Here is a 25,010-nt window from a genome sequence, read left to right on the forward strand (position 1 = left end):
CTGAAAAGGAATGAGGAAAAAAGCAGGAAATCAGAGCTAGGGTTTGCTCTGGCTGTCCCTGGTGGAGGGGCTCTGGTGCTGGAGGGTTACAGATGGATTTGGATACCAACTCCTTCTGTCTCCAACATTACTTTAATCCTGTGCAGTCCCTGCTTTTGAGTACCTGCTTTGCAGTAGGATCAAGGATATTGAGGTGTTTGGCAGCCATTTCACAAATATTAAAGTGGATTTGCTAGGAAGGCATATGGAATTTCTGCTAATGGTGTCAAACACATTTTCAGCTGGGCACTCTTCTGAGGGGAAAAATCAACCAACCAAACAGGCAAATAAAGTGAAGTTTGCAGGGTTTTTTTTAAATTATGACCCAACCCATTAAGATCAATTCATGATCTTCTGCAGAAGGAGATTTAAAGCGAGTGGAAATTGGACTTTTCCGAGCAGAATAAGATCTTCAAAGTCCCAGGAATCCATAATGAAAGTCTAGTCCCAAACTTACCTTTTAAGGAAGTTCATGATGTTGCAGATAAGACTGGAAAGAATGGAGGGGAGATTTAAAGAGTGAGAAAGGAGGAGAGAAGAGACAAAAGCTGTCAACAGCCCAAATTCTCCTCATGCTGATGCACTTCCTTCCCAGTCAGCTCATCTTCCATGAGGGCTTTCCACAAATCGGTGTAAAACAATTATCTGTGGATCTCAAGCCTGACAAAAATGATCCTTTATTGTTTAGCACTTAATTGCAGGTCACCACTTCAATTTTAAACAGAATAAAAGTGGCTGTGACCTGTAGGGGAAAAGGAAAGCACATCCTACACCCAGTCTAGGGGGAATCACTGAAGTACACAGGAAGATCTGGGAAATTATTTTTCTGCTAATTTGAAAATCAGAATTTTGCAATTATTGCATGAGATAAATTTGGCAATGGTTGGATGAAAGTCTCTTCAGAATGGGCTGAGATTCCACTGAAAATTGCTTACTGTCAAGTAAATTCATCCTAGTGTCCTCCTGATTTGGAAGACTGGAGCAGTGCAAACAAAAAGAAAAGGTCCTTCCCTCATGGAAGACACTGAATAAGTAATTCATTCACCACATAAAATTATATCAATACATTTCAATAATCAATGCCTGATTCCAGAAACAAAGTTGCTGCTGGATGGTTTGAGCACCTGGCAATTAGAAAAAGTATGGGGCAAATTTTTCCCTGCTGTGACTTTAGCAAGGCCGTTGATTTTGGCAAAGCCAGGCTTTGGGATGGGCTGTCATAAGGTTGGGTTATCAATCTATTTTTCTTGAGCATGTCCAGCTCCATTTTCAAAGCAGTCTGGAAGGGGTGTTTTAAACTGTTGCTTCTTTACAGCAAGTAAATTTAATGTAAAAATTACTGTAAAATATGAAGGGTGGACTTTACACTGTGACAGAGACTTTAGCCACAGCACAGCCCCACTTTGATATGGCTGAAATGCTACCTGTTCTTTTTTTGTCCTCTGATCTCATTCTGCTTCCCCCTGATGGTCAAATAACGTGGGTCTAATTAGAATCAGGCGAATATTTTGTGTCGTGTGTAAGAGGTAATATAAAGTACATATGTAATGATTTAACTGAACATCTGAGTTCTGGATAAAGAGAAGCTTTCATCTGGCATTAACTTCCCAGTGGGAGGAGAGCAGTGACTGTTGCCAGGCCCATCAGAGCTCTCTGATGGATGCTCATTCTATAGGAATTATTCAAGCACAGCAAACTAAAGTGGTTTCTTTTTATTTTCTCTTTTTTTTTTTTTTTTAATTGGTAGCTATCATTTATATGGGAAAAGTGATCCTCAAAGATAACAGAAGAAAATAGCACACCAGAAAATTTTTGTGATATTTCTGTGAGAGTGTCCTAATAATCTAATCTCTGTTTGATTATGGGAGTTGGATCAGTATAAAACATTAGCAAATTGGGTCTCTGGCCTCACAAAGCCAAACACAAATATTTAACCTGGCAAAGGATTTTTCAGTCACAATCCCCCAAAAGCCTCAGAGAAAGTAGGCCCTGAAATACTTTGAAAGTGATAATATGCTGATGTGCCACTGCTCAGGAATAGCAGGCAGGAATTCTCTCCAGCCAGGGATATCAGAAATAGAGATCTGGGTGTTGAGAAAGAGCCCACCTAAATTCCTACTCTTCTTCTTCAGGACTGGAAGAGGTGAAAAGCAAACACAGGTAACTTTCTGTAACTCTGGCTGTGTCCACTGTGGCCAAGTTTTAAAAGGGTGCAGGGAGAAGAGGTGGCTCCAGAGGAATGGTAAAGGGAGAGGCACTTTACTGCTGGAAGAATGGTATTAATGTTTATATTCCCTCCAAGGTGTATGGCTCTGTCAACAGCAGCATAAAACTATAAATCCTTTCCCCCCTTTTTCCATATTTATAGATCAATGGTGTTTTTTTCCTATTTTCTCCCTAAATAGCTGGTTGCTGCTATTTCTGTTTCTCTTGGCTTATTTACCAGAATCCACAGAACACAATGAGAGCACTTTAAAAACTTAGAAAATATGCACACACAAACACACTCTTATGTGTATTGGCAGGTTGTAAGAAATGTGTGAGTGTCACTCTCAGAAGTCATTAACCAACATAAAGGATCTAACAGGAACTGAGAAATTTACTTAAATTCCCATCTGTAACGTGCAGGATTAAACTGTACTGTGGGAATGAAAAGAGAAAAAAAGAGATCTTCATGCTTTGTGAGAGAAACCAACCATTCACAGTGTTTTCCATGGGGACCTTTTTTCCACTTTTATTCTCCTTTTGAGTTCTCTTGCCTGAGAGAAAGGATAGAGTGGATCACTACTCTGAATCAATATGGAAATTTCTCTGCTTATATTTCTGATGTTTCTCCCATTCTTCCCTCTCCTGATTTGGACAAGAGTGGGAGGAACCTAGATGAGGAATCTGCTCTAGCCAAAGTTCCCAGAGTTTGGTCCCATTCCCAGCAATTCCAAAGGCATTGGGGTTTATATGAGGAAAGAGTGCCCCAAACTGAGCAGACCCCTCAAGGCAATCCTGGTTTTCATGAACCCTCCTTCTGCACTTGCCCTGGAGCACTTGCACAGCACAGCCAAGGTGCAAACAAGTGGCAGGCACTTTGCTGTGAGCTGCATGATCCCCCAAATTACTTCAGACCAAACATGCCAAACCTGCAGAGAAATACCATTGCCAGGAGCCCAGCTCTGTAAAAGCAAGCACTTCTTTTATTTAAAAAAAAAATTTAAAAATCACTGTGGATTTTTAACCCACCTTGAGCAGAGTTTTGAAAATTTCATTTGTTTTTCAGAGACTGTAAATTGCATTAGGTTTGCATTTAACCAAGACTCCAGGCCTAAATTCCAAATATATCTGAAATGATGCTCACAAGCATGACCAGTCAACTCCTGCCCTAAGAACACACAGTGATTTTCTCTTATGTCCAGTCAGGAACTGGACATAAGTGAAATATATTAAGCATAGCTGTCTCTATGAATTTTCAATACTATGAAAAACAAAAATTGGCTTAAGGGATTGAATTGCCTTGATCTATCCCCCTGCCTCATGGAGCTGCACTCCATGCTCTGGTGGTATAATTAATTTCGTGTAAAGCAGAAGGGCCTTGTTCTGTTCTGATTTCCAGAGGCTCAGTGTGAAAGCAGGGCTGTCAGATAAGCTTTTGCTGCTGAATTTAGGGGGAGAATGTTGGGATGCATGACCTGAGATGCCTGGTGATGTTGATGTTCAGCTGACTCCTGACTGTTTGCCATCATTTGTGCCATTGCTGCTGACTGTGAGGAGCCAGATTTGAAGTGCTGGGTGTTAGCAGAAAGGCTTTTTCCAGAATCAGGACAGGAGAAGAATAAATTTGTCTAGGTGTTTCATAAGCTGGATGGGAGCTCCTCTGTTAATTGAGGAAAGGGAAAGTGGGCACAGCTGCCTTATTTCCCTAAATTAAAAATACCTTGGCTTAATTCCCCCCTGTAGGAGCCAGCCCAACCCTAGGAATTGTAAGAGGATGGAAACAGCTTTGCACCTTAGGGAACAAAGGGTTCTGAGTCCTGCTCAGCTATGCCCACGTGATGGTGCATGGCATGGCCAAATTTAAAACCAGTCCATAGGGTTAGGGGGGGACAGAAAAACTCCTGCTGACACCTCCAGCCAGCTGGACCCTGCCATCCCTGAGTGTCCCACGGGAGCAGACCATGTTGTTCCAACCCTGTCCAGCCTTGGCCTTGAACACTTCCAGGGATGAGGCATCCCCAGCTTCAATTTCTTCCTAATATCTAATCTAAACCCACCCCCTTCCAGTTAAAAGCCATTTATTTTTGGTAATTTTATCATTTTGTGGCCTTGCTGCTGAGGAGAGCAGCACCAACACTGAAAGGGGCTGGGCTGCAGCTTCTGCCTCCCCTCTGAGAGCTGTGCTTGGCTTCTAAGGAAGTGGTGGGGCAGATTCCTTTGCAGGAGGATCTGGCAGGGGCAGGGTTAAAAAAAATGAGTGCTTCCCAGGAAAATTCCTCTTGCAGCAAGAGCCTGTTGCAGGGAGAAGAGCCACCTGCAGCCCATCAGCAGGGGAGGGGAGGGGTGGTGAAGGACAGTGGCTCTTCTGGGAAGTGTCAAAAAGCTGCACCTCCATGGAGATGCTGAAACTGAGCCAGGAGGACCTTGGAAGGGAGAGGCTCGTGCTTAACCTTTTATAAAGATTGAGGCCTTATCAATGCTATTGTTATTATCATTGTTGAGTTATCATTATTAGTTCTTCTTTACAGCTGGGTATCTCTTGCTTATCTCCACTTCAGGAATCTTCTTGAACTCCAGGGATTTTTCTCCTCATTTCTTTCTTCTCTTCCAGAATTCCTTTTGTTTTTTATGTTTGTTTTTTTTTTTTTTTAATTTAATGACAGTTTAAAATAAATAAAAATAAGAAAATAAACAAATAAATAAAATAAATATAAAATAAATATAAAATAAAATAAATAAAAGCATTTTTACCTCTGTACCTTGGAGAAGGGGGTATTTGAAGGGGAGCATAAATGTCACCTTTCATGGTGCCTGACTTAAGCAAGCTAAGCTTGTTTTTACTCAAGGTTGGCGTGTCTTTATCAGCTCAAACAGAGGTTCTGCACCTGAATCTCTGGGGCAGGGGTTTACAGACCCATCAGACTCTCTCCTCAAAGCCATCACCTTGAAGGCTGGCTGGGGAGCCAGGGAAGAGGCAGCAAAGTGCTGCTGTAGCAGGAGCACTGGCTGTGCCTAATCTGTGCTGCTTGCCAGAGCTGCTGTTCCTGAGCTGGGAGAGAGCAAACCATCCAGATACCCTCTGGGCAGCCAAAACAGCACAAAAAGCTAAACCCAAGGAGGTGTTTGGCTGCCTTTCCTATTGCAAATAGCATAGTCTGAGATAGAGGGCCTTCCTAGGGGAAGGAAATTAAGTGTTTGCTTGATATTTATAGAGAATATTTGCTTGATAATTATAGAGAGCTGAAGAACGTGTTTGACTCAGGAAGGTGAGGGGAGGCACAAGGAAATCAGGCCTCAGTGGGTCAGGCTTAGCTCAAGGTGAGGATTATCTCAGAGCATGGGATAATCTCTTTCCAGAGCTGAGAGCCAGTTGCTCCATGCTACAGGCACTGGGCCACGCTGAAAGTGGTGGGAGGTGATGGTCAAAGTGCAGGAGAAAATCCAGGAGATCCAGGGATGAATGGGAATTTATGGATATGGTAGACTGCAAAAAAGGGGTCTGATGGTGATACTTTAAATTGACTTCCTAGAGTAAATTAATGCTGGGGACACTGATTTGCTCAGGAGGTGGAGGTTATGTTCCACCACTCCAAATATCAGATGGATGCAAAATCCCAGCCAGCAGTGATGCAATAAATGGTTGATCAATAGAAACTGGAGAAGTTTGAGGAAGTGTTTAAGAGCACCAAGCACCATCCATTTGGAAAGCAGCAAACAGATGCAGCAGGCTGGGCTGGGTTGGGATCAAAACTGGAGGTTCTTACCTAAACTGCAGACCTAATCCCAAAGAAATGCTGACTTGGGGTGCAAGATAACATTTTCCCCTCTCTGATGGGATCAGAAGCAGGCTGTTACTCTGTGAAGAGGAGTCAGCTTGATTTTCCAGTTTTTCCTTGTTGGCATGTAGTCTGTTGGTGTTATCGAGGTTTTCTTTCTCAGCTGTAGTGTGGAACCTGGGAGGAAACACAAATGGCTCTTCTGGGGTAGTGATCTAAACCCCACTCTCCCTCCTGTGCCTGTCTGTCATGATTTATTAATTCATTCCCTGATCATGGAATTCTCTTTCCTTCACAGCCCATCCCGCTGGCAGCTCTGCCTTGTGAACCCCATCCCAACAGGCCACGGGATATGGAAAATGCAGTGTCAGGACTTGGGGAGTTCAGGACATCAGGCTTAGATTTGGAGGGGGGAAAAGGTGATGGAAGGAAGCCTGGGGCCTGGATGCCTTTGGAATGCCATCTCCACGTCTGCTGCACTCCTAATGGAATCCTGCTCCCTCCCAGCCTCGTGCAGGTGGTGCTGGAGGGTCACTGGAGCCAAAGGGGCTTAGGAAACCTCTGGCAGCAGCACTGAGATTCTGCCTGAGTTGTTTAAGCTACCTGGCATTGGTGAGGATCTGGAGGAGGACATGATGCAATGGTTTTGTTGTTTCATGGGGTTCTCCAGGGGAAAACACCTTATCCAAATTGTCATCTTCCATCTCCAGGGGAGTGCAGAGCTGGGAGGGAACCAGCAAAGAGTGAGAAAGTCTCTCTGCTTCTCTGTCAAGAACATTCTGAGCTCTTAAAGAAGAAGTCAAATGCAAGATAATAAACAGCCAACAAATAGAAATTATAGATACCACATCATTGGTATTTTTAAATTTTGTATTAATGATCATGACATTCATGTGACTTTGATAAATTATTTAAATGGAAATTATAGATACTACAGCATCGATATTTTTAAATTTTGTATTAATAATCATGAGATTCACATGACTGTGACAAATTATTTTTATGTAGCAATGACCCTTATAATTACTGTAAAGTTTAGTTTAACCTTTGTTCTACTTCCTCCCTCATTTACTGCTTTTCATTCCATTATTTAGCTTGTTTTTTGGAGTTGACTTGGGTGTTTTTAAGTCTGATACATGTGTTTTCAATATACTGGGAAGATAAAGCATTACCTCTTGTCAGTCCACTTGGAGTCTGTGGCCAAATCTCAACCTTACAGAACAAAAAGGAGTCCCTGTTATTCTGTGGATGTGGAATTATTTCATTCCTATCACTTTTTGTCCAGGTTTTAGTTAGTACAAGGGCTTCTCCTTTTTTTTCCCTTTCAACCTTCTCCTCCTGAGGGAAGGTGTGGCTGCCTGCTGGTATTTTTCATCTTTCTGGGGCCTGGGATGCACTTGAAGGGACACAAAGAAAGAATGATTTAGGGATTAAACAACAACAGAAAAATTGTCATTCTGTCAAATGAAGAAGATTTCTGCTTCTCTCAGAGAGCACCCTGAGGATACTTCCTTCAATGCCACCCAGTTTTTCCGCCTTGGAATCTGTTCATTCAGGCCATGGCTGTTCTTGCTGTCAGTAGGAGCTGCTCAGCACTTCCAAGGTCTCTGTGGGATAAATAATATCCATTCCTGTCCCAAAGCCACGTGAACAATTGCAGAGGTCATTATTCTAATAGTGAGCTACTCTTTCCTTACCTCCTGAAAGTACAGATTCACCCTGATCTTTACATTTAAAATATTTTGCCAGGCAAGTCTTTCAAGGCTGATTTTTATTATTTCTTTTTTTCCTTGGAATGGTGCATTGGGAAAACAATGTTTTATAACCCTAGTGCCTAATTTCCAAAACAGTATATTCATAGGACAAATGCCAATAAGCTGGAATGCTGCACAAACAAGGATGCTATAAATTGTGTGGGGACTATTTACATAAAAACTTCAGCTTGAGAATTTACACAGTAATTCATTTTTAAGCATTTTACAGCACATCCAGTAGGAAAGAGGAAGGTAACAGAGTTAAGCCATTCCTTTTGTAACTCACAAGTTTAGAAGGGAAGATTTCTCAGATGGTCAGTCATATTTTGCATAGTCATGAACAATAAAGCCTGAAGTTGCTACAGCTGTAGCTGTTTGACAGAAAAGACTGCTAGAAAAGTTCTGCTAATATGTGGCTCCACAGAAACTACATTAATGTCTATTACAGCTGAAACATAAACCCACCTGTATATACAAAAATGAGATTTTTTTTTGTTTATCTTCTGTTTTTTCCCCTCCCCTGACATAAGAGGCTGTAATAAAACAAGAAAAATTGTGATTTACTTAAGCTTTTTAAGACAAGGGAGAGAAAAGAACAAAATTTCTTATTGTGACACCCTCCTTTTTGTGAAAAGCTTCAAAACTTGTGATGATCTGACAAAACACAAAACTCATTTCACTTCCACAGAGTGGCCACTGCAACACACACACAAAAAAGTGACTCTGAGTGCTTCAGTCAGATTTGCTGCTTGAATATTCTCATTTAGAGGGAATTGTTTTATTTCTATCTCTAACAATATTTTTTTTCTGTTCTCTCTGTTCAGCTCAAAAAAAAAAAAAATCCCAAACAAAACCAAAACTATAAAAATTATCAGAAACTTTATATTCTACCATTTCTCAGCACCCATGGTGTAAAATAGTCTGAAAAGATGCCCTGATCTTAATACATTTTTAATACCTTTTAGCACCTGGTATTCCTGGAGTTGTGGTAAATTCCTGGGCACTGCTTTTATTCAGCACAGCCTTCACAGATTCCACAAGAAGTGTAGGAAAAAGAATTCAACAAGAAGTGTAGGAACATGTTTTGAGAAGAACTCTTTACACTGAGGCCAAATCCAGCCTATATTTTAACAGAACCATTTCTGAAGCCACCCTTCTTGGATGGAAATGGGTGGCTGGTGAATTCCCCAGCTGAACTCCCCATCTCCAGCCTGGTTTTAGGTTTCCATTGTCTTCCTGGTGACCAGTTACACATTCAATAGCATTCAGTAACTTCTGGGTTTGCAAACTGAAAAACAATTGTGCTTCAGGGCAGCATCCCAACTCCCTTTGTTTCTTTGGGGGCAGCGTGGTGCTTGGGAAGAGCATTTCAAACAATGAGGGTTAAATTAATCCTGGAATTCAGAGGCATTTCTTTCATTTGGCTCTTTGAAAGGAGAATACTCTTTTATCTTCTTCTGTTTCTGCTGTCATCTTTGCCAGAACTAAAGGCAGGAATTTAGAAGCACCAGTGCCTGTATAATTTTGTTAAATGGGGCTTTGGGTCTGTGAAGTTATGTAGAGACAGGGAAATGAACCAATTGTTTTGAGTCTGTGACTGACTGAAAGCTGGGCTCTCTGTGTTTGCACTCATCTGATCTGTTTGGGTTTACATGTGTGAACCTGACTGGAAAACTCCTGGGAGCTGGAAGCTGAGTCCTGCTGGAGTCATGCATAGGAAGGAAAGGCCAGCTGAGCTCCAAGACAGACTTTCTGTAATGCTAGACAGAATTGATGGACTGGGGATCCCTCATCCCATTTTTCTTCCACAGTGAATCCTGATTTTGGCCACTGTGTTCTAGCAAGCCAACTTGATTTAATGTACAAACTGCTTGAGCTGTTGGATATGCCCAGAACTGCTTTTTATCTCAGGTTCAGGGTTTAAATTTTATGTCAGTAATGAGCACCTACATTTCATTACAAGTTAGCAGGACTGTCTGATGGTAAATCATTGCAAATCTTTTTCCTTCCTTAGTAGAGGAGTAAACTTCATTTTTTTTCCCACGAGGCTCAAGTGCAGCAATAGGATGAGAGAGAAAACAGTTTACTTGAGCCTTGGATATAAATACAAATTCATCCTCTCCAGGATAAACTTCAGTCAGGGTTAATCCAAATTTAAATTTAAGTCTTGCTTTGGCCAGCACTTCAGTGTGCTCCTAAGTGCAGCAGTCATAAATAAAATTCCAGGAGAACAAATCACGTTGAGTGACATCTCTTAGCCTGTTCCCTGGAGCTCTTTGTCCTGCCTCTGGTGATGTGCAACCTCCTCTAACAGACACATCCACAGATCTCTGTTCAGCTGATGAGCATGCCCAGGTACAGCTGCATTGAGCTCAGTCTGAAGGTGTGGCATGGGGACATCTCTGCTTGATTTACTGCATTTCTGGGTCTTCCTTTTCTTCTCAGCTTTGCCCATTGTTCTCCAGCTGTGTCAGTCAGTCTAATAAAAAATATTGCATCTTCTTACTGGGCATTCCTGTGCTGCAACAATACTGCTGCTATTTAACTATTTACATCAACCTCTTTTGTTGATCTTGCTAGTTTTTCTCAAAAAGAGTAAGGAAATTCCTTTTCTTTAGGAAAGTGTAAGTCTGTGGATAGGTAGTAACTTAATTGTTCTTTCATGCAATTTAACTCTTTGATTTTTTTTTACCATTTTAAGAAAGGCTAATGAATTTCATACTAATTTATGCAAGCAAATCTGGGTTGGCCTTTAAGAAATGTTAAAGAAACACCCTATGAATATCAAGTTATAAAATTTTAGCTCTATAAAGATTAAGACAAAAAACCCAAATGCTACAAAATTAAACAAGGGCATCAGATATTCTCTCTGCTCCACAAATCCTAAAGCTCAGCCTAAGATGATCCAAGTCAGCAGCTTCACCATTGAAAGGCAGGTTTTCAAAATAGGAAAGAGCTCCGGTTGTCAAATATGTCCTGTTTAGCACAGGCAGGGCTCCAGATGTTGGTGTGATTTGGGGTAGGATGAGGCAGTTTAGTCTCTTCTTCATCAGCAGACTTGCTGCATCCCTCCCTCCTCTGGGTGGCCAAACACAATTTTTTTTTTTTTGCCCTGACCTCATGGAGGGATGGCTCAGCATGCTGGAATGGTTTTCTGGCACTGCAATGACAGGATAAAATTCAGAGGAATCCAAGCACAAGAGCTGACTCTGCTATGACAGACAAACCTCGGGTGACACAAGGTTTCAGGGCACTTGCAAAATACATTTGAGCTTTGCCTAAATTCTCTTATTAACACAGAAAATCCCATAAACAGGCTTTCTGTTTGGCTGGGGGTTCAGAGCAGTCAGATTTGCACTTTGATCACTCATGGTTAAAACCAGACAGCTCTCCTGCCAGGAAGATGTCTGTCCCACAGAGAGCAGGTTAGATGGCAGGGTTTTTTTCTAGGACAAAAAGAGAACCAGCAAGATGCTCCTTTCTTATCACAGTTTGGAGCAAGGAAAGAAGAGATCAGTGTGTCAGGCTGTTACTCAGCTGTGGTGAGACATGGTGGTTGGATGGGGTGATGGTATTAAAAAGAATCTGAATAATTTGCTGGTTTAGTGGAGAAAATGTTGAAGGCAATTATTTTTCCTTTATGTTTTCAAGATGCGCTAATGTCTTTTTCAAGCTTTCTCATTTCAGTTTCCTCCCTCTCCCTTCCTGGTTTCCTCATCAAAACTGATCATTCAGATACTGGATTTTCACCTGAATATTAGCAAAACTGTCCCATGGTGTAATCAGCTTCTCAGAAAGAAGATCCATCATTTTATGATGTAGACCCTGAGCAAGTTTCCAAAGACAGCATCACTGCAAGTGCCTGTGTCTTGCAACACTGGAAGTATTCAGCTTTAGGAATCTGTTTCATGAGCCTCACTGAAGGAAAAAAACCCTATAAAATCCCCGTGGAGAGGTTCATCTCTGCATGTGTTATCACAAGGATTTCCCTTTTAATGGGGAAAATATTAATAAGCCCAGACTGTTATGAACAATCTAATTTGTCTGGGCATGTGATATCCATGAGGAACAGATAAAAGATTTAATAGTTTCAGTCCTTGGCAGTATATTTTGTTCCAGTAACCACACAGAATTTAAGCTGTTTGTGTTAAACTTGAACAAAGCTAAACAGAAGAGGGATCATGCTGATTTTCACAGCCAGTCAGAAGAATCCTTTTGGAAACTTACAAAAGGGTGAAATATTCCCTTCCCCAGAAAAAAATTCTTTAGCATGAGTAAGCTCCCATTTGTGGGGGTCCCCTGAGGTTGTTCAGGACAGGAGAGTATCTTTCTTCTAGATCAGCTGAGTGGCTGCCAGGTCACTAAGGCAGAAATGTGGCACCTCCTGCAATCTGAGTTCCCTACAAATTTCTTTATAAACCTCTTTTTACCACCCCCTATTTTGTGTGAGCATCAGATGAATCCCCAAGGTCGATCTTTCTGGTGCATCAGTCATTTCCCATCTTTTGCCAAGTTTTTCATCAGACTGAGCACAGGGCAGTGAAGCTTACTTGCTAGGGAAGCAGAGAGAATTATAATGTATGAAGGTTTTGGCACCACTGAAGTGCAGCTTAGGGGGTGTGTTAGAGCTTCTGAGTGTAAAGGAAGAAAATGAGGGCAATCAGAAGAGGATTAATGGTTGAGCAATAAGTCCAGGCTGTCTTGAAGCACCTTTGCCTTGGTGGAAAAGCTCAGAAAGGAATAGTCAGAGCAACTCTGTCTCTCACTTGTTCTGTCTCTCACTTGTTCCCTGGCTCTGCTCTGTGTGCAACAAAACTCACATTTTCTGCAGAAAGGAGCAGAGGGGAGGTTTTACAGAAACTCTGTGATCAACCTACCCTGTAAATAGGGGATAGAGAGATGATTTGCTCCCCATCTTTCCTGTGCTTCCTACTGGCAGCCCACCTTGTCAGAGCTGAAAAAACCATGAGCCATGGCAGGGATCCAGGTGAAGAAATTAGAGGGCAAACAGAATATTCAGTTAAACGTTGGTAAAGAAATATTTGGAGAGTTTGCTAAACTTCTCCTCAGCTCCCATGCATTATTAAAGTCACTTGGAATTAATAACTTTCCAGTACTGGCTGGCAGCTGAAAGAACTTCCATAAAGATGAATTAACTAAGAAACGAGGGAAAAGCTCACATCAGAGCATAATGGCATTATAATTTGCACAAGAACATTTGTCAGAGAGGAAATTATTACTAAATGCTACAAAAGAGTCCTATAACAAAGGAATCTTATGGGAGGAAATGTTGAGAGTTTTTTATGGTCTGTTCTCTATTTCAGAGCCTGATGTAACAGCTCGCTCTAATGTGCACAGTCAAGGTCATTCCGTGGAACTGGAGCCAGCAGCCATTTGTTCCAGCAGTCCCTCTAGTTCTTCTCAGGTCTTACTGAATTCCTGGAAGATTTTCTCCCCATTGTTTAACAGAGGCTGTGTGAGGTCTAGGAGTCGTCTCCCATTCTTTTCTTTTTATTGCCTTCTTCATAATTTCTCATTCTCTGTTTTCGCTACCCCTCCACAGTTCATTTTCTCCCAGAGAGGCTACATGCAAATTCTGTCCCAGGAGGACAAAATCTGCAGATATAGATGCAAAAATCCTGTCTTTGCTTTCACAGTTTTGTGCCTCTTCGAGATGTGTGGTTCCTGTTTGAATTTCTCCAGCGTGCTCCAGCATCAGAGGAACTTTGTGTCGCTGGGAAATTCTCTCAAGCCAAGAAATCTGGCTAGAAGTCATGATGTATTTTGCCTCCTGCTTGTGTGTCTCCACACTTGTGAGGTCCTGCAGTGTTTTGCCAGTTGTCATGCTTGGAGCATAGCTTGGGACTATTTGGCATGACTTGATTATAAAGGCTGACTCCTCAGACTGCGCTGCCTTCTGTCAAACACGAATCCCTGAGCTTTCCCTTTACATGTGTCTTATAAAAATTCCTCTCAGACATGTCACTGCTGCTCCTTGGAGGCATCTGAGCACCCCACTATGTCATCCTGGAAACCTGCCACAGATCCCAAAACCAGACTAGCAGCTGTAAATTTAGCATGGAGCTGGGCTTGTCCTTTGGCAGGAGCAAGAGCCCTGTCCTGCCCTAAGGAAGATGGGAATGCAGCTCTTGACTGCACATCCAGTGAGCACTTCCTGGCCATGGCGATCAGCATCTGCAAGTGTCTGCCTGTCCAACTTTACATTGATTTAAAGAAGCAACATTTTTAAGTGGTTAATTTTTTTTTTTTTAACAAATCAATTTATCCAAGCTCTTTCCCAGACTGGGTTGTGCTAGAGTAACTCTGCTCAGCAAAATACCAAGTTGTTTTTTTTCTAGTTGCTATGATTTTTTTCCTGGTTATTTCTGGATTATAATATAGCTCTGTTTGAGCTCAAAGAAACAGTGATGTTTTCAGTGTGGAGCTTGAAGTGTTGGCTAAAAAAATGACAAAAACTTTTCTGATTTTCCAGATCAGCCTGATCCTCAATCCAGAATTTAAAAGCAGATTTTCCTCTGTTTCATTTTCATTTTCCCTCAGAAATGGCAGTGTAACTAAGAGATCTTTCAAGACCGTGTAGTTACAAGCAACTGCACAAAGAAAATAGGTAGTTTATAAAAATCTCTCCCATCACTAAAAAAATTAGCTACTCCAGTTCTTATTGAGGAAAGTAAGTGCCATTAAATCATGAAATTGCTTATGATATAACCAAAGAAAGTGTGAGTGGAAATGTAAACACAAGGAGGACTCGTTGGTGCCAAAATCAAAGCTTATGTTACACCAGCTGATAGCTAGCTGCAAGTCAGAAACACGATACATTAAAATAAACAGTTGGAGATTAATCTTCAGCTATCTGGCAGAGCATGAATTAAAGCACATTTCAAATAATGTCAACATCAGTTTAATTCTCCTTCCCTTACACTCTCTTCCATTACTCAGCCTTATACACATGTTTTTAGTTGGAGCCCAAGGTCGGGAATGGACTTTTAGCTGGTGGACCCACTTCACGTGCCCAGACGTCTGGGAGCACAGCAATTTAGCAGGAAATCCCCCAGGTCATCTGGGAAAAGACTGTGACTCTCCATCACTTGCTTTTTGGAATAGTTTTGGGTTTATTATTTATCTCAGTTTCTAGAAGAAATCCATCTGATGTTTGAAATTCAAGTTTGTCTTGGGGCTCTCATTACTGGAGATCACCTACAAGAAAACTTGAGGGTCTCACTGCAAAAAGCTGCATGCCAAGCAAAATTGAGTAGTGTTTGAATTTAATATTGGAGCGAGGGCAGATCATAAGGAAAATAAAACCCACTCCCCTGCAATGCAAGATATACTTATATGGCTCTGTTCCCTTGGAAATCTGCTCTCCTTGATCTTTGTCTGACTCTCTGCAGGGTTTCCTTGGTCAAGGAGGCTAAAATTGATTCAAGGCCCAAAGCTCTTCAGCTCAGTGTTGACAAAACCTAGAATCCAACGTCCTTGTGTCAACACGCTCTGACTTTCTTGGATCCTCAGACCACATTCTGCTGTATGACCAAAAATGGGAGGTGGATCACAATGAGAAACATATGGCTGGGAGTGGAATTTCAGACTGGAGGAGAAGAAAGGAGGAGGAATAGGATGGAGATTGAGAGGAAAAGAGAGGAGTAAGGTAGAAAATGAGAAGAGAAATTAAATTGAGGCTCCTCTGTTAGGGAGAAGGAAAACAACCCCCTCAACTCTTCTGGTGACCTTACATGGGAACCTCCTCCAGCTTTCTTTTATGTCTTCTCTCTCTCTCTCTTGCATTTATTTCCCTTCACTGTTATTTCTATAAGGTGCTAGACAAATTTTGGGTTATTTACCTGCTTTCCAGGGCATTCCAAAGGGGTGTGCAACATGTCTGAGTTTAGAGGCAGCAGCAGCTTTTCAAATGAAGATGTTTGGCTGTGGCTCTGTAGTTCGAGGCTGTTCGCAGAAATGGCAAAAACTCACTCAATTATTTCAAAATTAGAGCTGACTGAAGGGCAACAACAGCTCTGCTGTGTGGCAACTTGTGAGGTCCAGCGATTTGGGTTTGCTCAAACACAGCCTTATCTCCTGGGAATTTCAAAATGTCCACTATTCATTCTGAGGCGGAGCAAAGTTTGGGGCTTTTTGTTTGCTTTCGCAAAACGCCGGTGTGTTTTTACAGGGTGCTGGAAACGGCCTTTCAGCCTGGAAATGTGCTCCCAATGTGCTTCAGTCCTTACAGGAAAGGACAGGGCATGGCCTTGCCTGGGCATGGACCACGCTGTCCTTGGTGACACTGTTGGCTGAAGAGGGACTGGTGGCCAGGGCAGGAGGAGCTGTCTGGTTTCTCTGGGTACAGGTTTCAGCTGTGACTGACTCTGCTCATATCACATAAAGCTGCTTTTATCATGTTTTGAGCAGGGTTCTCATTTTAAAAGGACCAGAGAAAATGGGGCTTTCCCAGCTGGATGGAGATGTTCCTCGCTGTAGCTTTCCAAACTGTGTCATACAAAGAAATAGGGGGGGAAAAAGAACACCAGAAAAGAGATGCACATGATTAACACCAAATTCCCCATTTCTGGTGATGATACAATGCAGATTATACAATTACACTGCTAGTAACACTTGATAAGCAAGATCTCATCCCTTGTTTTAACAGAATTCCCTGTGGACATCGTGGGAGCAATGGCTCAGAGGTAACATTTTAAATGTAGTGTCTTCAGCTGGATCCTGCTTCTAAATTCACTGCACATCAACCCTCCTCTCATCTAAATCCTTAACAGAGCTCCTACTGATTGCACCAGGAACAATATATACATAATTATATTTCATATATATCATATATAGTAAAGTGCAGCTGATTCTAAGTGATTCTTGATGCATCAGCTGAGATTTTAGGGGTGGAACACAAAACCAGGTTCCTACTGACAAGTGACTCTTTGCACGTTCTTGAGAGTGTAAAGGGATTTTGATATGGGTAAAGAGCCTGGTTGAACACTGATGTGTCAGCCTGTGCTGACATTTCCAGTAGGGAACCAGATTATATCTTTAATGAGCAGCCCTACAAGATGTGATAAACACACTTCAGGTTCTGGTTTATAAAATTAATGATATGATATTGGTCAAGCTTTGGTGACTGCTAACTGCATTTGCAAATGGATATCTTGGAGCATTCTGTGTCTGCTTTTCAAACAACAACAGCAAAAAAAAAAATCTGGTTTTGGACAGCCTATTAAACACTGTGCAGTGCAGGCTGCTTCAAAAATAGCAGAGGGTAAACACTGATGGTTTTTAATAAGCCAGACTTAAACACTGAGTAAGTTTAATAAAGCGGATACTTAGGACAAGCGTAATGAAAGGTGAAGGTCTGTTTTCTTTTTATTTCATTTCTTAACCTCTACTCTTGGATCCTGTGTTTGCTTTGGGGTTTAAAATAAATCATTCTCTCAAATGAAGTAATAAGAGAAGTAGAGCGAAGAGCCGACCTGTGCAAAGAAATTTATTGCAGAGGAACCAGCAGGCAGGTAGAAAAAAGTTCCTGCATTAACTACAAAACAGTAAGTGCTAAGACTTTAATAACTTCATTGCAAGGAAAATGTTTTTCATAGAGTCAAAACAGATTAGTTGCAAGGAAAAATATTTAGCTCTTCTACTTGAAGCCAAATGGTGAAAATTTCAGTTAATCTAAATAGATTTATGGCTCTCATCATGGTCTGTTCCCTCTGATGATTTGGCACGTTTTTTGCTGAAACCAAACACCTTGAGACTGGATTCAGACTGGAGAGAAAAGTGATCATGCTTCCCTTTTTTAACTTCCTGTCTCCCATCTCCCTTGAGTCTCTGTGACTGTGATGCCCTCACTCCTTTCTCAGAGGTGAGGATAAATTCCTGCCTCTTCTCAGCTTCAACAAGTTGAGGGGGTATTGGACTTCAAATTTTAGGATGTTTGCCTCTTTTTGCATTAGTAGTTTTTGCAGCTGCTCCTAATTTCTTTTGCTAGCTCTACCAAGCTTCAGCAAAGGCAGAGAATTCCCCCCAAAGCTTCTGTCAATCTATTGAAAACAGCCTTGTGCTTTGAATGTTTCAAGCAGAATTGTTTCTAGACACAATTAAAAAAAAAAAAAAAGCCAGTTTCAACATAAAATGGAAAGGAATAAATTTTAGTTTTCATTTCAAAGAGATGTGCAAAATCTAGTTTAAATTTATTTAATTTGTGTACTTAAGTACAGATGGACATTCAGCTATGACCATTAACAACCTCTAACCCATTTATCAGGAGGTGCCTCTGTATATCACAGTTGTACAGGATACAATTTGAAATTGTTAGATGAGAGTGCTGTAGTAACATATGACTTTAACAGTATATTTTTTTGTAATTATTTTGTTTCTAAAATTTCCTCCTAAGGACAAAAATCACAGTTTTCCCAATAATGACATTTAAACAGGGATCACTGGGTTAATGGAAGTATTTGGTTGCAGTGGACTCAGACAACTGTGAGCTGTTGACTAGAAAAGATGCCTAGGACACATGTGGGTTTTGCTTTATTGAAGAGAAATTTTAGAACTGGGGTTGCTTTTCCAAGTTTAAGAATGATGTGCTGCTAAAGCAGAGGGATGTCAGTGTAGGTAAGAGATAACTCCTCTGACAAAAGTGTTAGTGAGGCTAATTAGCAAAGTTATCCAAGAAGTTTTTCCAGCCAACACATTATTTAGAGGTTCTACTGAGCTTCTATTTAGTCTGTTTTTCAGACAGGCATTCCAGATGAAAGCAAATCAGAAAATTATGTAAGCTTCAGATGATTTCCCTAAAGAGAATCTCTTTTAAATGAATTTAAAATTTACAGATAGACAATGAAAAAAGAAATGATTTGTACATTTTTGTTGGTAAGGCAGCCCAGATGTCATGAGATTTCCACTTGTTTTTGTTTTCCTGCAAGTGGGTATAAATTCTCTTCTTAGATAACCTACACAGGCTTAGGAGTCAATGGATGATGATCTGAGAATAAAACCTAATCAAGACTTTGAAAAAAATACAGTCAACAATTGGCAAAACTTTTGCTTTTAGGTATAGTGGTGTCAGTATTGAACTTGACTGACAGCCTCATTTATTTTCTCCTGAGTGGAAAACCATTTTCCTGTGCTCCTACTGTCACCAAAGTGCTCCAACTCTCCAATATTCTAAGCAGGAAAATAAATGTGGTCTCAGATAGGCTGCATTGTCTTTCCTGAGACATTTCACCTGTCCCTTCTGTTAGTCTGAATTCATAAAAAGAATTCACAGAAGCACAAAGAGAACCTCATTTTAAGAAGGATAAACATCCTTGTCAGGCTGATGCAGAGGGGAGGTGGGATGGCTGCGTGCTCAGCAGGTGAGGTGGGACCATTCCCAGGTTTCTTTAGCACCAGATGGAGGAGAAAAAGAAAAAAATCTTTCATGTTTTTCCATCCCCAGTGCTGATAGGCAATGCTGGGAAATTCTGGTTACGAGGCAGCAGCAATTTGGGGAGTTTTGTTTAGGTTTCTTACTGGTTTACTGTGACAACAACCTCAGTTCCTTTGGGAGATGTCCTTGTGGGAAAAGGGGAATTTTTAGAACTGTGAAAATGTGCAAGTCCTGTGTAACATCACTGCAGTGGTTCAGACACTGCCTCTGACAGCCCTAACAGTGATCACATGCAGGGATGAATCCCAAGGGAGTGTTTATACAAGATAATCTCCTTGCAGGACACCAGAACACCTGCTAGCCCTCTCTGCACCCTGCACACCTTCCCAGCCTCATCCTGGTGATTAATTTCATGTGAGCCTCACTTTCTGCTGGGTGGATCAGCTACTTTTGCCCCTTCAGCTGCAAATCCTGAATTTGTCATGTGGCACCCTGAAGTAACACCACTCCTGACCCCAAAGTCATTATCTGTGCAGGAGACTCAGTGCAGAGCTGTGAAAATCCAAATTCTGCCCTTTTAATTGGGCCCCAGACTTCTCTGAGAGGGGAGGATCAGCTTCTTCCTCCAAGTAACAAGTGACAGGACAGGAGGAAACAGCTCCAACTGCAGCAGGAAGGTTGAGATTGGATATTAGGAAAAATCTCTTCACTGAAAGGGTTGCCAAGCATTGGAACACATTTCCTGGTGCTGGTGATGCTGGGAGCACACAGCTGTGCTGACTGCACTGCAGCACCAGAGCCCAGCTGGGACAGCCACACTTGGCTGGCCTTTCCTCACTGCTCTCACCTGGCAGAGAGGGGTGGGTGCCTCTGCCTGCCCACAGCACCTGGGAACCTCCAGAAAGTCCCAGGATTTCCCACCCATTCACTCAGGAGCGTGGCAGTATCGTGTCACAGCATGGACAGTGTCCTGATGGGGGATTTATCTGCTTGGAGAGGTTGGAGGCAGCTCTGAAGAAGGTTCTGTGCAGGTGCTGACTTGGGGCTCTAAATCAGTAATGTCACACTGGGCTGGGACTGGGAAACCTGCAGGGTTCATCATTCCCAGCTCACCTTTGGCTCAGAGGATGCCCAATTTTGGTGGTCCCATGGGTTTTGTACACCAGCATTGACACTCTTGGCTCCCTGGTCACTCAGTTTTCTTCTGTGTCCACCTCATTTCTTTGATCCCATGGGGTTTTTTCTCTCTCTCTTTGTTTTTTTTTTCCAGGTAAGGTTTGTGGTGGGCATAATGGAATGAGTTAAAAGGTGCCAAATTAAATCTGTTCAGAGATCTGGAAGGAAGCCAGTCAGGAAATAGCAAATGCTTTTATAGGAAAGGGAGAGAAAGGGAGAGAAACAGGGAGGATCTGTCTGCCTGTGTGCAAGTGCAAATGTAAATCATGTGCCCAAAACCCAAAGTCAAATGATTAGAAATGTTTTGGATCGATGCAGCACATTTGTGAGTGATTTCCAATACTTCTTCCTGGAAAAAAATAATTTAAAAAATCCCCTTTTTGCTCACAGAAGCAGCCAGATGTGCAGGAACTCGTTGGGAACTGGAGCACTGGCATTTTGGACATTTCAGGCTCATCTTTGCTGCGCTGATGAGTGAAGAGCCCCATCTCCACCTCATTAACTGGATGCAGGGTGGGAAACAAGGATGGTGTGCTCACTGGCTCCACAGCAATGCTCCACATGGCTGTGGCTCTGCTCTGAGCTCACAAGCACAGCAGCCATGAGGAAATCTTTCCAGCCCCAACTCTGCTTCACAAGTTGATCTCATTTCATCTGCTCATGTGACTTCCAGCAAAGTCAAATCTGTGGAGGCTTCCTCTCACTTCATTCTGCCCTGAACTTAAAATAGTCAGAGAGCTTTTATATGGCTCGCAGCAGAAAACAGCCCTGGTGGCTTTCAACCAATTACATCATGATTATGCTGTAATCTGTGTTTTCTATGTGTTCAGAAATGTATTTTTTGCCACAAGTGCCTATTATAGTAGATTTATGGAAGAGCAAGGGGCACACTTTCTGCTTTGTAAACCGAATATTTTATTATATCAGACGCCTGCCAAAGCTCTCCTCATGTATTTTGTGTCAGGCTGTTGTGGGAAACAGCACCAAATGGAATACATTTCTTAGGTTCTCATGAATATTAATCTCTGAAGAGAAGCACAGACTATATTCCACCAGCTTATTCTTGGTGCAACACAAAACCAAACCTATGAGATCTCTAGATGAGATTACAACCCTTGAGAGATTTCACTGTGCTCCTCTAATTCTCTGTTTTCCATGGCACACAATGCATTGAAATACATGGATGAGCAATTGAAATTGTGGCTGTTAAAAATGGCATTTATGCACCTCTACTGAAGGTCTCCAGCCTTTTTTAGAGTGTGTGTTTATTTATGCTAATATTATAAAGTGTATAACACATGCTTCATAATAGATGTGTTATACATCTCACATCAATGGAATGTTAGAAATCAGGAGAAACTAATTGAATGACTTTCCAAAGCCAGAGAAATCCATCATAAAACTGCATTGAGGAAGTTTCTTTCAGCTTAGAGGTGTTTAGATGGAAAGAATCATACAATCACCATATCCATACAGAAGTGGTTGATAAAGGCAAGCAATGGGTGGGAATCTTTTCTGTCTTTGGCATTTGACTGGGCAGAAGAGAATCTGTTGCACTCAGAGGAGAGGTCAGAGCATCTTTCACAAGAGAAACACTTTGGAGCTCAGTATGGGATCTGTCCCCTTTGGGTCTTGGCTTCCTGCCCCTGTTTCTCCTCATCTTCCTTCTCAGGCACTTTTATTTTCTTATATGAAGGTTATTAATAGAACTAAACACTAGGATTTTTTCATCTCTAATTAAGCCTTGGTCTGACACTTTTTTACAATGATTGCAGCTAAAATCCTTTCAGGTATTATTCCACAGCCCATAGCTCCTTGTGCTGAGACAAGAAAAATCCATAGAATGCTGTGTAAGGACATCAAATGAGACACCTTTCCTGTGCTTTCCCACTGAGACTCTTTTTTACCTACTTGGCTTTGAAAACATCCTTCACCTGATTTTTCACACAGCTGAATGACAAAGTTCTGGGCACTCTGAGATGCTTTTCTGGTAACAGCACCTTCCCTCACTGAGCCCAAAATGAGAAAATAATTAACCTGCCTTTCATGGCATTGATAAGGGGTTTGTTTAGTCCCAGCAAAGGAAGGTTTTGTGAGCAGCATGGAGTATTTCAGGTTTTCTTTGAGTTACAGTGGGACATTGTTAATATTTGACTGTTCTGCTGTTGGATGTTTTCAGTCTGTGTCACCACTCTCAAAAGTCTTTCTAATGCAACCAAGAGATGTATCAGAGCATCTCCTTCCAGTACATTCCTTGAAGGCATCCCAGTGATGAGTAAAAATCAGGTAAAAGTATGAGACATCATCCATGGTGTGTTAAAAAGGGCCCCAGAGTTTTTGAGACTGGACATAATTTGCATTTCATTTAAATGAATGCTTTGCCTCATTACTTATGTAGACAATCCTGGGAAAACCTCATATTATGAGCTTTATTTCAAGCTTAAGTTAATTATTCATATGATTATTTTTCTTTTCCAGGTACCACCTTTCTCCTTTTCATAGTCTGACAATAAATAATGTGCCTAACATGCCTGCATTTTTGGACCAAGAAAAACACCCTCAACAGTGACCTTATTTTGTGTATGGCAGTCAAAGTTCAATAAATATCAAAAATTAATCTGTTTCTCATTTGTGTAAGCACAAAAATGTATTTAAGAGAATTCAGTCCCCTTCATATTTTACACTCTTTAAACTCCAACTTGGCTTTAGTGACATTTTTTCCAACTTAAAACCTTGTTTGCCAAGATTCAAACTGAGTGAATTTTTATTGCATGGTTATAAACCATTGGCAGGGGGGGTGGGGGGGGGAGAATTATATCATGGAAAAAAGTTGAAATAGCCTTTGCTCTAAAAGTGCAAATAGCATACAGCACCCATTAGAGAGGGAGGGGAAAAAAAAAAGGTCCTTGTTAATATTTTCATAGAAATACTCCTGAAATGCTTGAAAATGCACCCAGGGTGCTTTTCCCAGATGGAACCACTGCACATCATTAAGGAGCAATGGCCAAGGGAGAGGGCAGCTAATGACAGAAAGGGGCAAAAACCCTGGTGAAACCACCAGCCCTGAGCCTCACTGGTTTTTAGCAGCCAGGAAATGCCAAACTTTTGGAGAAAAGAGGAATATTCTGGTCCTGATGGTGTTCAGGTGTGGTGCTTTGGTGGCCAGATGAGCATCATGCTGCTCCTGACTGTACCAGAGGAGAAAGAGGGGGCAGAAATACCCAGAGAAAAGTCAGTTCTGTAACAATCACTCAGGAAAATATTCTGTTTTGTAATAATTGCTCAGGAAAAGCTGGAAAATATTCAGATTCTGTTAACAATAGTTTGGAGAGGCTTCCAATTCCTTTTCTTTTCAGGGCTGGCAGCTGCCAAGACCTTTGCTGGTTGCTGCTTTGCATTCTGGGGTGCAGCTCTCAGTGATGATTTATCCCAGCCAACCACAGCCTCCAGTATTTTTCAGCATGACCTGGATGGTCAAATCTTTGGCTAGCTCAGTGATTTAAACTGAAATACCATCTGGCAGCAATAGAAAACCCAGCCTGGTAGGAGGTGAAATGGAAAAGTGGGGAAGGATTGGTACAAAAGATATGAAAGGAGAACAAAAATGTGCATCAGGATGGGTGTCAGAAATTCCTGGTGCCATCTCATGGTTAAGTTTTATGAGGCTTGTCTTCAGGAAGGAGAACACATAGATTTCTGGGGTTCTCCTGTGGTAGGGAACTATTTTTCTGTGGTGGAACATGACTATTGTAGTTTAAAAATGCATAATAATGGAGGGGAACAAAATACATTCATTATAATGCTCTTGAAGCAACAATCAGAGCCGGTTTTAAAGTCAAGTGTCCCACAGTACATGAATTAACTTGACAGAATTAGGAAAATACTATGGAAACTGGAAAATGTACTGCAAAAAGCTGACTCTGTTTTGCCAATTCATACTCCAGTGCATTTGTATAATTTCTATACATAAATGAGGCAGTGTGTAATCTGTGTAAATCATTTCTAAGTACTGGGGGCTGCAGTATCTAGAGCATGAAGTGTATGGAGCCAGAGGAAAGGCTCTGAAGGAACAGCCATGTCCATGTGATGACTGAGAAGTAACTGCATGTTTAATTGTCTGTGAAACACAAAAAGGTTCACTGCTTCATGAGAAACATAATTATTATACTGCAGCTTCCCCATGGCTTTTAAGGACACTACATATACATATACATATATATATATATACATACATATATATATACATATATAGATATATATATACACACATACATATATACATACATAGATACATATTTATATATATATACACATATATACATATACATATTTTATATATATACATACATATATACATATACATTTTTATATATATATAAATATAGAGAATTTGTATTTTTATATATATATATATATATATATATATATATATATATATATATATATATAGTCATGATTTCAAATAAATTTGACCATCAATCTATGCACAAACCTGGGAGCAAACAAAACATTTTGCTATTTTTTTATTTTAACCTTTATTTTTCTATTATTATTTACAATTTATTTCTGTTATCCCATCTGTGAATGGGAGAGCAAAATGTTCTCAATTCATGCAGTTTCATGTGACTTTTATTAAGGTTTGGTCTTTATTTTGGTGAAATTCCTTTT

At 41.1% G+C, this 25,010-nt stretch overlaps 1 long non-coding RNA gene across 1 annotated transcript; it reads right to left on the minus strand.

Moving 5' to 3' along the window:
• Positions 1-2,856: 2,856 nt before the first annotated feature.
• Positions 2,857-15,826, minus strand: LOC127059534 (uncharacterized). Its single transcript, XR_007777458.1, has 3 exons — positions 15,637-15,826; positions 6,009-6,197; positions 2,857-4,860 (listed from the first exon to the last, which is right to left on the minus strand). It is a non-coding gene; the product is annotated as an uncharacterized LOC127059534 (long non-coding RNA).
• Between the last annotated feature and the right edge of the window lie 9,184 nt (positions 15,827-25,010).

The sequence above is a fragment of the Serinus canaria genome, chromosome 4 (assembly GCF_022539315.1).
Source record: "Serinus canaria isolate serCan28SL12 chromosome 4, serCan2020, whole genome shotgun sequence".
Taxonomy (NCBI): domain Eukaryota; kingdom Metazoa; phylum Chordata; class Aves; order Passeriformes; family Fringillidae; genus Serinus; species Serinus canaria.